We start from the raw sequence: 13,200 nt of genomic DNA, 5'->3' as shown, positions 1-13,200 counted from the left end.
TGCTACAACACTTATAGGCAGTGTACCTAATCGTAAAGTAGTGTAGTTTTTAGTAAGTCCGGTTCGTTCCACAGGGAAATCTTTAAACAAAGCTCAACGCTATATTAGTTTACTTTTATAAAAATACAAACATATATATAAGTAATATTATTATTATAAAGGGGGGTTTTTACCGTTTAATGACCGGTTTGTCGATTTTAAGACTTTAGTCGCAGTTAAAACCTAATGTAAAATATAAAATAAATACAAGACTTAAATTAAAGCGTAAAGTAAATAACGATAATGAAATTTCGAATAATAAAAGTGCGATAAAATAAACTTGCGATAATTAAAAAGTACGATAATTAAAAGTGCGATTAAATAACAATAAATAAAAGTGCGATAATTAGAAGTGCAATTAAATATAAAATAAAGGAAATTAAATATGAAATAAAAGAATTATGCTTATTTAAACTTCCGTAATCATGATGTTTGACGTGTTGATTTTAGTTTTATGCCCATGGGTTAATTGTCCTTTGTCCTGAATTATTCAATATGTCCGTCTGGTTTTTGTCCATAACAGTCCATCAGTCATAAATATAAAGTGCGAGTGTCCTCGTCAAATTATTATTATACCCGAAGTTAAATATTCCAACTAATTGGGGATTCGAATTGTAACAAGGTTTTAATACTTTGTTTAATGAATACACCAGGTTATCGACTGCGTGTAAACCAAGGTTTTACTACTTTGTTAACAATTACACCAATTACCCTTGAATGTAATTTCACCCCTGTTTTAATTATTCTAGTGGCTATTAATCCATTCCCGTGTCCGGTTAAATGAACGATTATTCGTACATATAAATACCCCGCCCATCGTGTCCGATCGAGTGTATATGGTAATTTATAGGGACGCCCAATTGTAAATCTTTATATTAACATTAACAAACTTTCATTTAGTTAAACAAATATAAAGCCCATTAATAGCCCATAGTCTAATTTCCACAAGTGTCGTTCTTTTGTCCAAACCCCAATTATGGTACAAAGCCCAATTACCCAATTTTAGTAATTAGCCCAACATCATGATTACTTCGTTTTAAATAAGCATAATAATAACTTAGCTACGAGACATTAATATAAAAAGGTTGAACATAACTTACAATGATTAAAAATAGCGTAGCGTTACACGGACAGAATTTCGACTTACACCCTTACAACATTCGCTAACATACCCTTATTATTAGAATTAAAATTAAAATTAAAATTAAAATATAAATTATATATATATATATATATATCGTATATATTGAGAGATGAGAGAAATAGAATATGAAATTTGATCAGAATTCGGTTTGCTTTATAGCCAGAGTTGAAATTTGGGGCTCCGCGACTCGCGGCAAAATCCCCTTTAATCTCCGCGAGTCGCGGAGGATGTATTTACAGCTCACACCCTTGGAGTTTCTCTGCCAACGGTTTTATATATATAAATATAATATATATATAATTAATATAATTAATTATATATTATATTATATTTATATACATAGTTAACTTGTAATTTTTAGTCCGTTGCGTCGAGCGTTAAGAGTTGACTCTGGTCCCGGTTCCGGATTTTCGAACGTCCTCGCGTACAATTTAATATCTTTTACTTTGCGTTTTGAATCTTGTACTTTTGTAATTTCGAGACGTTTCTTATCAATAATTGGAACCTCTTTGATTGTCTTTTGTTCTTTTGAGCTTTTTGGTCGTTTGCGTCTTCAAATCGTCGAATCTGTCTTTTGTCTTCACCTTTTATTATTTAAACGAATATCACTTGTAAATAGAACAATTGCAACTAAAAGCTTGTCTTTCTTGAGGAATAATGCTATGAAATATATGTTCATTTTTAGCATTATCAAATATTCCCACACTTGAGCGTTGCTTGTCCTCAAGCAATATCGTCTTGAAATACTAGAATCACTTCTTTATTCTTCACACTTTGTACATCAGTGATTTTTATACGGCGGTATAAACAATGGTAGTAACGATATGGTTTACAGTCCCACATGACTATAAAAATTTAGATCCATTAAGGAAATTGGATCTTTATGAAAACATTTGATCTTTTGAAATCTAGTTTTTACCCTAGATAAGTTTTCCGGAATAACCCTTTACCGGTGTTTGCAAAATATATTTGTGGGTTTGGTGGATTTCAGATTTGAAAATTTTAGCTCAAAACTTGCGGTTTTGTGTCACCCACTTGCTAACCTTGTATTTGGAAAGCAACACGTCCAGTTTACTTGTCCCGTATATTACCTTTCGGTAAACTACCGTCCGGTTGTAAAGGAAAGCGTTGAACAAGCAACTGTTAAGGCAATGTCCCGTGACATGCTTTTAATTATGGTCTATAACGTGTCGGACGCAATTACTATCCTTGGTAGGAGCAATAGTAAAGCTCATCCTTATAATTTTTCGGTCTGGCACAAGGTCCTGTCTTTGACCATGCTATGCAACCACCGTTCTTACGGTTGACACCCGATTTAGTTCAGGTGACCTTATGAATTCCAGGTGAATTCCTAGGATTTTACGTTCAATGGTAATGAACGCATTGAAAATAGGGTTTTCAGAAAACAAATCGGTTTTAATTTTGATCAAAATGTTTTCTCGTTCAAGCTCGAGTTTAGATATCATTGAATTCCATGAGTTTGAATTCTCAATCTTTAAGGTCAATCTCTAGGATTGAGTAATATCAGTCTTAAAAGCTGATTTTTAATCTTTAAGGAGATTATCCTTTCTGGAGATTCGATTCATTAGTCTTATCAAGCTAATTTGCACGGTGCCCCCCCATTATGCGAGATAAATCCTTCTCATGGTTAGGATAAATCTGACCACTTGGCGACCCTGTTTAATGCTGAGGTCCGTGGATTTCCTGCTGATTTTAGTGATGACTTTTCTAGATTTTTCGTCAACCTACAGCTGGTCTGGACGACAACTTCATGACCTAAATCAAGAAGCGCGTTTCTTTTTCGGAAGACTTTACTTCCTTTTAATGATGGAATTGATTCATCGTGTAGATCCATCTCTTCTTTTCTTTCATCGGGTAAAACAGTTTAGTTTAGTCCAAAGCAAAAGTATTTTCAGTTATTTGTTACAGATATATGTGACATATGTTTAAGATAACTTGGTAAATTTTCCCACACTTGGCTTTTATTCTCCTTTTTATCGTCCTCTATTCCATTTTAAATGAATTTTGACATTTTAGTTTGTTTCTTAATATATGTTCTTTCTGAGATAACAATAATTTCGGTGTTAAAACCTAGTTTTATCGTTCATAAATATGTATAAACATGATTTGAATTCATTTAATTGAAAAATTTTACTAGAATTGGGTAGTCAGTATATAAGACTAGGGCTGTTCTTTTTTATCAGAGAGCACTAGATTGTAATACAACTACTGCTTTACTAGTATTTTTAATGGTAACCAAGTGTATAAAGTAAAAAAAATTTAAAATCCGAAAGAATTTAACCCCTTCCCACACTTAAGATCTTGCAATGCCCTCATTTGCAAGAAATCAGTAACAATTTAAATTATTGAGGGTGATTTGTGTGAAAATGATTAAATTTTTACCAAAGTTTCCAAATATATTGGCGTTTGTTTGCTGAATGATAAATGGTGCACATCATTTGTTCATTCCGTCTTGTTGTTATTTCACATATATTTTGCATCTTGTCGTTAAAATTAGTTGCTTTTGCTGAACTTAATGCCAGTCTTTGAAAATGCGTTGTTTTACCCTGTTGTGTACATAAGATAAACTGCAAACATATATACATATTTTTGAAGTTTGGTATATTACCCCACATTCAAAAATTATTAAAATCTAAGAATAAAAGTTAGATAATTATAAAAATGATTACAATATTAACAAAAATATTAAATGTATCAATAATTATAAATTACAAAATAAAAAAAATAATAAGTAAACTAAGGATGATATTGGTACCAATAGGGGTTCCAGGCATAACCATAAGTGCTATAGAATGCTTCGGCAGGGTCATACGTAGGATATGGTGGCTGCATCTCTATCGACCAAGGAGGGAAGATGGGTTTCGGTGTAGGAATATAGTTTCTACCTATATGTTGGCAATGAGCTATGATCTGGTTCTGATGAACTTGCCAATCTTCAAATGCTCTCTGTCTAGCATTTTCGTATTCCTGAGAAGCTATAAACCTATGCATTTCTTGCATCTCATTCCCCCCTCCTACATTACCTTGCTGCTGGTTTCTCTCCACCTGTGGATGTCTACCATGGTATCGTACTGCGGCGTTATTTCGCCTCTTCAAAACTTTCGCACCATGGTATACATTTAAACCTATAGTATCGCGGGGTTCCGGCTCTTCTAGTAATAATCCCCCCCGACTTATATCCACACCGAGATATTCACCAATCAAAGTAATAAAAATACCACCTCCTATTATGCTATGTGGTCGCATCCCCCGAACCATAGCTGATAAATAATAACCCACACAATATGGTATACTTACAGCACTTTGTGGGTCTCGAATACACATATGGTAAAACAAATCCTGTTCATTTACTTTTTCTTTGTTCTTACCCCTTTGTGTAATCGAATTAGCTAAAAACCTATGTATCACTCTTAATTCGGCTCTATCTATATCCAAATAAGAGTAGTTTCCCCCTTTGAAACGGTGATGGCTTGTCATTTGACTCCACACACCGTGTGTATCAAAATTCTCATCTATCTTTCTACCGTTTAGTATCAATCCTCTACAATCGGCAGACGCTAACTCCTCAGGCGTATATATACGTAAAGCCTGAGCCATGTCCAGTAAAGACATGTGGCGCATCGAACCGCCTAATAAAAATCTAATAAAAGAACGATCGGTTAAACTAGCTACCCGATCATTCAACTCTATACTACATAACAATTCTTCACACCATACTTTATATACAGGTCTGCGTATGGTGAATAAACATATTCAGTCATTAAAAGAAGAATTACCATACCTCTGTACAAGTAATTCCCTAATTGGCCCGGCCAATTCTACAGCTTCTAAGGGTCCCCATTCTATGACCCTCGGTACCTCAACAACCTTAGAGTGAAGAGTATGCAAACCCCGTTGATATTTTGGATAATCTATCCAAAGTCTGTCAAATCTCAGGTTCGGGTGCAATTCTTCCAAGTGCATATCCGAAAAGGTCATGACTGGATGAGGTAAATCCTGCTTGTAGTAGTTATCCACCTCCTGTTGTTCCAAATTCTCAGCAGGAGCATTGCGGGCTTGGGATGAAGATTCACCCCTTTCATTCTGCAAAACACATCAAACACAAATTTTGTGCATCCAAATATGCATTAGTGTCAGCAAAATCATCAATCAAAATAATTACAATGACATTATCAATTTATATCAAACTTAAGCTCATTTTCACATTTTTATCAAATCTACACTTTTTCAAATAAGCATATACGAAAATTTTCGCCAAGTTCATAAGCATTCAACTCAAATAACATGTCAAAATAATCATTACTAGCAATCAAACAAGTCTCAAATGGCATTATCTTTCAAAAATCAAGTTCATGAATTTTGGACTTGAAAAAGTCCACTTTAATTCTCAAAATCATGTTTAGGCTCAAAGTTTGGATCATTTAACTACCTAGACATGTTACACTACTCAATTTAGCAACAATTCATGACAAAAATCGGCCATAACCTGTTTATATCAAAAAGCCCCAAATTGCTCAAGAACACAAACCCTAGATTATTCAAAATTTGAAGTTTAAGGCTTCTAATCATGTTAAACAACATCAATCTAGGTTATACAAGCATAATACATAAACAATTTAAGTCTAATTACACTAAAAAGCATCAAAATCAAATTGGGAAAAAAATAGCTCAAGAACATCAAATTTCGAATTAAATGGTGTTTAGGTGTAGAAATTTACCATTTTTCTTGAGTAATTCTTAGATAGCATCCTTCTCAACATGATTTTAGCAAAAAATTTGGTGATTAACGGTTAAAAATTGGGATTTTTGGGGGTGTTTTTCGTGTTTTTCGGGTGCAGTTTCGAGCTGTATTTTCGCAGTGTTTTTGTGTGTGGGGGAGTGAAACTGATCAGTTCTTGCGTTATATTTTTTTTCTGTAAATTGGTCCCTCCGCGAGTCGCGGAGGTTTTTCACTTCAAACTCCGCGAGTCGCGGAGTTTGCTCTCTTTTTTTTTTTTTTTTTTTTTTTATATAATCTTTAACTTATAAAACAATTAAGTATTTAATTTTAAAATTTTGTTTCCCTTGTTATTTAGGACGAGGTCGTTTCGGATCGATGTCCTAGTCCGTCCTTCGACAAAATTTTAAAATTTGCCTTTTTGTAGCGATTGTTTTAAAAGCTAAGATTTTTTTGGGTTTTTTCAATGTTTTTGGCATACTCTAATTCAATAAGATTAAAAATAATGATAATAAAAGTTCTCGTCCCTCCCTCGGGTAAAGCAATTTCAGTTCAAAGACCTAGTCTTCAACTTACGACGAATTTTAAAAATCATATTCTTAACTTAATGAGATAAAGTAAATTTTTGTTTTTAAATTCACACAACTTAAATATAAAATTCAAAATTAAAAATTAAAAATTAAAAATTCACACCAAACTTAAAATTTGAAATGCATAAAATTAAAATTTCATATTTTAAAAATTAAAAATTCACACCAACTTAATAAATTCATATCAAACTTATATTAATTTTTCAAATATTTACAATTTTAAAAATATTGATATTACAAAGTTTACAATATTTATAAAGGGTTCAAATATTAAGATTAAAAACATGGTAAAAATAAAATTAAAAATCTTTTTGTCTTTTTATCCCACTTTAATCAATCAAATATTATAAAAAATATGCGCCCCTCTTTTCGGTAAAGTAATTTCGGTTCCAAGACCTAATTTAACTCATGACGAATTTTTGAAATATTTTGGGTTGATTGATTAAAGATATTTATACCTTAAGAATAAACGTTAAATTTCGCAGTGATGTAATAAATTTTTGAATGATATCAATAATTTCGGTCGCCAAACCTAATTTTATTTAATACCAATTTAATACTTTTTAGCGAACAAATTAGCGTTTATTATCAAAAGGTTAAAAATAAAAATAAAAATAAAAACTGTACAGACATACCTGTGAAATAGATTTCTTAGTTATATGATCTATTCCATTCATAAGATAGTCGGTTTAATTGGTTTTCCATGGCTACATAGGCGTAACCTCGAGCATTCAGTGTCTTTTCTTCTAAACATATGAACGGTCCGTCTCTGCATAAAGTAACAAATTCGGTATTTGAATAGGTTTGATTAATTGAACATTTACCTCCATGTGACCATTTTCCGCATTTGTGACATCTTTCTAGGTGTCGTGCTCTTCTTTTCGCTGCGGATTTTGATTTTCCTTTACCAAATTGTAACTTATTATCTTCGCATCTGGATTCTTTTCTAACTCCGTCCATTCTTTCTCTGATTAATGATACTAATTCACTCGGTAGTATGTCATTATTACGTTTAGTGATCAAAGCGTGTAGCATTAGACCATGGTTTAGTTCACAGGCAGTCTTCATTTCGTAAAAACCTAAAAAAAATAAAAATTCGGAATGGGGGGAGAAGACTAGTTCTTTAGGGTCTGCTAGGGAAAGACCATACGTGTTCCATTTTCGAGAACTACACGAAAACAGACAATCTAACTCTAACAGAAATACATATTATCCTTTAAAGACTTGATTCTCCCCACACTTAGTTAGCTGTGGTATCGAAATTATGATTAACTTCATTGTCGACTTCCATCGGACCATGTATGTAATGTTTAACTCTGTGACCATTAACTTTAAATTCAATCCCATTTGAATTTATTAATTCTATCGTTCCGTATGGGAAAACTCTTTTGACTATGAATGGTCCAGACCATCTTGATTTCAATTTTCCAGGAAATAGCTTGAATCGTGAATTGAAAAGAAGAACTCTGTCTCCTTCTTTAAATTCTTTTGAACTTCTGATTCTTTTATCATGCCATTTCTTCATTCTTTCTTTATAGATTAACGAATTTTCGTATGCTTCATGTCTTAATTCTTCTAATTCATTTAGTTGACTTAATCGTAGACGTCCGGCTTCATGTAAATCAAGATTACATGTCTTCAAAGCCCAAAATGCTTTGTGTTCAATTTCTACTGGAAGATGACATGCTTTTCCATAAACAAGTCTAAAAGGTGTGGTTCCAATTGGAGTTTTGTAGGCTGTTCTAAAAGCCCAGAGTGCATCCTCCAATTTAATGGACCATTCCTTCGAATTTGATCCTACGGTTTTCTCTAGAATACGTTTTAAACCTCGGTTGGTATTTTCAACTTGTCCACTTGTTTGTGGATGATATGCGGTGGAGATTTTATGAGTTACTCCATATCTTTTAAGAACTTTCTCAAGTTGATTATTACAGAAATGAGTACCCCGATCACTTATTAAAGCTTTCGGTGTTCCAAACCTTGCAAAAAGACGTTTTAAAAAGTTGACTACAACTCGTGCATCGTTAGTTGGGAGAGCTTGTGCTTCCGCCCATTTAGATACATAATCAATGGCTACGAGTATATATAGATTATTATTAGATTTTGGAAATGGACCCATAAAGTCAATACCCCAAATGTCAAATACTTCACATACTTGGATGACATTTTGTGGCATTTCATCACGTTGACTTATTTTTCCGGCCCTTTGACATGCATCACAGGATTTGCAAAGAAGGTGTGCGTCTTTGTAAATTGTAGGCCAATAGAATCCAGCTTCATAAACTTTTCTTGCTGTTAGTTGAGGCCCATAATGCCCTCCTGTTGGTCCTGTGTGACAATGGTTTAAAATTTTACTAGCTTCATCTCCAAATACACATCGGCGTATTATTCCATCGGGACAACTTTTAAACAGATGTGGATCTTCCCAGAAATAGTGTTTTATATCACTGAAGAATTTCTTTTGTCTTTGGTACGATAATCCTTTTTCAAGGAATCCACAAACTAAGTAGTTTGCATAGTCTGCAAACCATGGGATTTCTTTATAATCTATCTTCAATAGATATTCATCAGGAAAGTTGTCTTGTATGGCCGATTCATTTAGAACTTCTAATTCAGGATTTTCAAGACGAGAAAGATGATCAGCGGCGAGATTTTCTGCTCCTCTTTTATCTCGGATTTCAATATCAAACTCTTGTAAGAGTAAGATCCAACGGATTAATCTTGGTTTAGCATCTTGTTTTGAAAATAGGTATCTAAGAGCAGAATGGTCGGTATAGACCACCGTTTTTGCTAGAACGAGATATGATCAAAATTTGTCAAAAGCAAAGACAATAGCAAGGAGTTCTTTTTCAGTAGTTGTATAGTTCGTTTGTGCTCCTTGTAATGTCTTACTAGCATAATATATAGTTTGAAATCGTTTTTCAATCCTTTGTCCTAAAACGGCTCCCATTGCAAAATCACTTGCATCGCACATTAGTTCAAATGGTAGATTCCAATTTGGTGTTATCATGATCGGTGCATTAGTGAGTTTTTCTTTAAGAATATTAAAAGATTTGATACATTCATCTGAAAAGATGAATGGCGCATCCTTTTCTAGGAGTTTATTCATAGGAGTGGCAATTTTAGAAAAATCTTTTATGAAACGTCGGTAAAAACCGGCATGCCCTAGAAAACTCCTAACTCCTCTAACATTTGTGGGATGTGGAAGTTTAGCAATTACATCTACTTTAGCTCTATCCACTTCAATTCCTTCTTTTGAAATTTTATGTCCAAGAACGATGCCTTCTTTAACCATGAAATGGCATTTCTCCCAATTAAGTACTAGATTTGATTTTTCGCATCTAATTAGCATTCGTTCCAGATTAACTAGACATGATTTAAATGTATCACCGAAGACTGAAAAGTCATCCATGAAAACTTCCATGCATTCTTCTATCATGTCATGAAAAATCGCCATCATACACCTTTGAAAGGTTGCAGGGGCGTTGCAAAGTCCAAATGGCATGCGTTTGTAAGCAAAAGTACCATAAGGGCACGTGAATGTGGTTTTCTCTTGATCTTCGGGTGCTATTGGAATTTGAAAATATCCGGAAAATCCATCTAGAAAACAATAGTAACTATTTCCGGCTAATCTTTCCAACATTTGATCTATGAAAGGTAAGGGAAAGTGATCTTTTATGGTGGCGTCATTTAATTTTCTATAATCAATACATACACGCCATCCTGTTACAGTCCTAGTAGGAATAAGCTCATTTTTCTCATTTATAATGACAGTCATGCCACCCTTCTTAGGTACGCATTGAACTGGGCTTACCCATGGACTATCAGAGATTGGATATATCAAACCTGCATCTAGCAGTTTAATAATCTCTTTCTTAACTACATCTTGCATATTAGGATTTAGTCTTCGTTGGCGTTGCACATACGTTTTATGACCTTCTTCCATAAGGATTTTATGTGTGCAATACGAAGGACTTATTCCTTTAATATCATGAATCTTCCATGCAATGGCTGGTTTATGAGCTTTCAACACAGAAATGAGCTGTGATTTCTCATTTTCAGTAAGAGAAGACGATATTATTACAGGTAATTCAGATTCACCATGTAAATAAGCGTATTCCAAATGGTTTGGAAGTGGCTTTAACTCTAATTTCGGAGGTTCTTCTATCGATGATTTATATCGATATCTGTCTTCTTCTTTTAGCATTTGAATTTCTTCTGTTGTTGGTTCATATCCATTAGCTATAAGTGTAGCTAACATTTCAGCTTCATCAATTGGTTCATTACCTTCTCCTAAAGAACATTCTCCTGTTCCTTGTAATTCTGGAAATTCTTCTAATAATTCTGCATGTGCATCTATAGTTTGAATATAATAACATGTATCATCTGCAGATTGTGGTTGTTGCATTGCTCTATCAACTGAAAAGGTAACACTCTCATCCTCTATACTTAGGGTCAGTTTCTTACCGAACACGTCTATCATTGCTTTAGCCGTGTTTAAGAATGGTCTTCCTAATATGAGAGGAACTTGAGAATCTTCTTCCATGTCCAAAACAACAAAATCTACTGGAAATACTAAAGTACCAACTTTAACTAGCATGTTCTCCATTATCCCTCTAGGATATTTTATTGATCTATCGGCTAGTTGTATGCTTATTCTGGTTGGTTTCAATTCTCCAAGGTCTAGTTTAGCGTATAGTGAATACGGCATTAGATTTATACTAGCACCTAAGTCTGCCAATGCTTCTATTGAACTAAGACTACCCAGAAAACATGGAATTGTGAAACTTCCTGGATCAGATAGTTTTTCTGGTATCTTATTCAACAGCACTGCTGAACAATTAGCATTCATAGTAACAGCCGAGAGTTCTTCCATTTTCTTTCTATTTGAGATTAGATCTTTCAAGAATTTAGCATATCTTGGCATTCCTGAAATTACATCAATGAAAGGAATATTTACATTTATCTGTTTAAACATATCCAAGAATTTGGATTGCTCGGCTTCAAGTTTCTCTTTCTTCATTTTACTCGGATAAGGAAGTGGTGGTTGGTATGGTTTAACATAAGGTTTATCCTTAACTGTGTTATCTTCATTAACCTTCTCAACTACCGGTTCTTTTTCCTTATCTTGATCAGGTTGTGGTTCTTGTGGAGTAGGAATAGTTTCATCAGAAGTTACAGGTATTTCAGGTGGTTTAAGTGTTGTACCACTTCTTGTGGTAATAGCTTTAGCTGTTTCATTCCGGGGGTTAGCATTTGTATCACTAGGTAGACTTCCCGGTTTTCTTTCACCTATTAACCTTGCTAGGTTACTCACTTCTTGTTCCAGATTTTGAATAGAAGCTTGTTGATTTCTAAATGCTTGAGCATTTTGTTCATTGGTTTGTTTTTGAGATGTGAAAAACTGTGTTTGAGTTTCAACTAGCTTCGTCATCATATCTTCTAAATTCGGCTTTTTATCATCGGTTTGTTGTGGTGGTTTGTTTTGAAAATTAGGTCTTTGCTGATTGTAAGTATTATTGGATACTTGTTGATTGCTAGGACCTTGTTGGTTGTTGTATGGAATATTTCGGTTATAATTCTGGTTTTGATTGTAAATCGGTCTTGGCGGTTGATAATTATTCTGATAATTATTTCCAGGCCTTTGGTTTATGTATGAAATATTCTCTCTTTGTTCCATTGTTAATTCAATAATGAGACAATCTTTTGTCAAATGTGGTCCTCCACACTGCTCACAACTAATTCGTATTGAGTGAATATCCTTAGTCATCTTTTCCATTCGTCTCTCCACAGCATCTATCTTTGCGGAAATGGAATCTAAGTCATGGCTAGAATCGGCTCTAGCTGCTTTAGATGATCTAATGATATCTTTTTCTTGGTGCCACTCATGCGAGTGGGAAGCAGTGTTATCAATAATTTTGTAAGCATCAGTTTCGGTTTTCTTCATAATAGAACCACCAGCTGCTATATCTATGTCTTTTCTTGTAGTGATGTCGCATCCTTGGTAGAATATTTGTACTATTTGACAGGTGTCTAAACCATGTTGCGGACATCCTCTTAACAACTTTCCATATCTTGTCCACGCCTCATATAGAGTTTCATTTGGTTTCTGTGTGAACGTAACAATTTCTGCTTGAAGTCTTACGGCTTTAGATGCAGGAAAGAATTGTTTAAGAAATTTGTCAATTAAAACATCCCATGTATCAATCGCCCCTTCAGGTAACGATTCCAACCAATCTTTGGCTTCTCCCTTTAAAGTCCAGGGAAATAACATGAGATATATCTGTTCATCCTCCACTTCTCGTATTTTAAATAGTGTGCAAATCCTATTAAAGGTACGTAGATGTTCATTTGGATCTTCCTTCGGCGTACCACTAAATTGGCATTGATTAGTCACCATGTGTAGAATTTGTCCTTTGATTTCATAATCTGGCGCATTAATGTCTGGATGAGTAATTGCGTGACCTTGGCCAGTGCGTTTAGCTCTCATTCGGTCTTCCATACTTAAAGGTTCCAGATTCTCCATAATTGAATTTGTTGAATCGGTATCACTAGATGATTCTGATTTAATGGTTCGTTCCTCAACAATCTCTTTTTGAATGATTGGTGGTTCCGGAGGAAAGTTTAATGGTTCAGGATCTATGAACCGTTCCTGAATATTCTCTGGATTCTCAATTGTGAGGTTAGGT

Source organism: Rutidosis leptorrhynchoides, chromosome 2 (genome assembly GCF_046630445.1).
Source record: "Rutidosis leptorrhynchoides isolate AG116_Rl617_1_P2 chromosome 2, CSIRO_AGI_Rlap_v1, whole genome shotgun sequence".
NCBI classification, from domain to species: Eukaryota; Viridiplantae; Streptophyta; class Magnoliopsida; order Asterales; family Asteraceae; genus Rutidosis; species Rutidosis leptorrhynchoides.
This window is presented reverse-complemented; position numbering follows the sequence as displayed.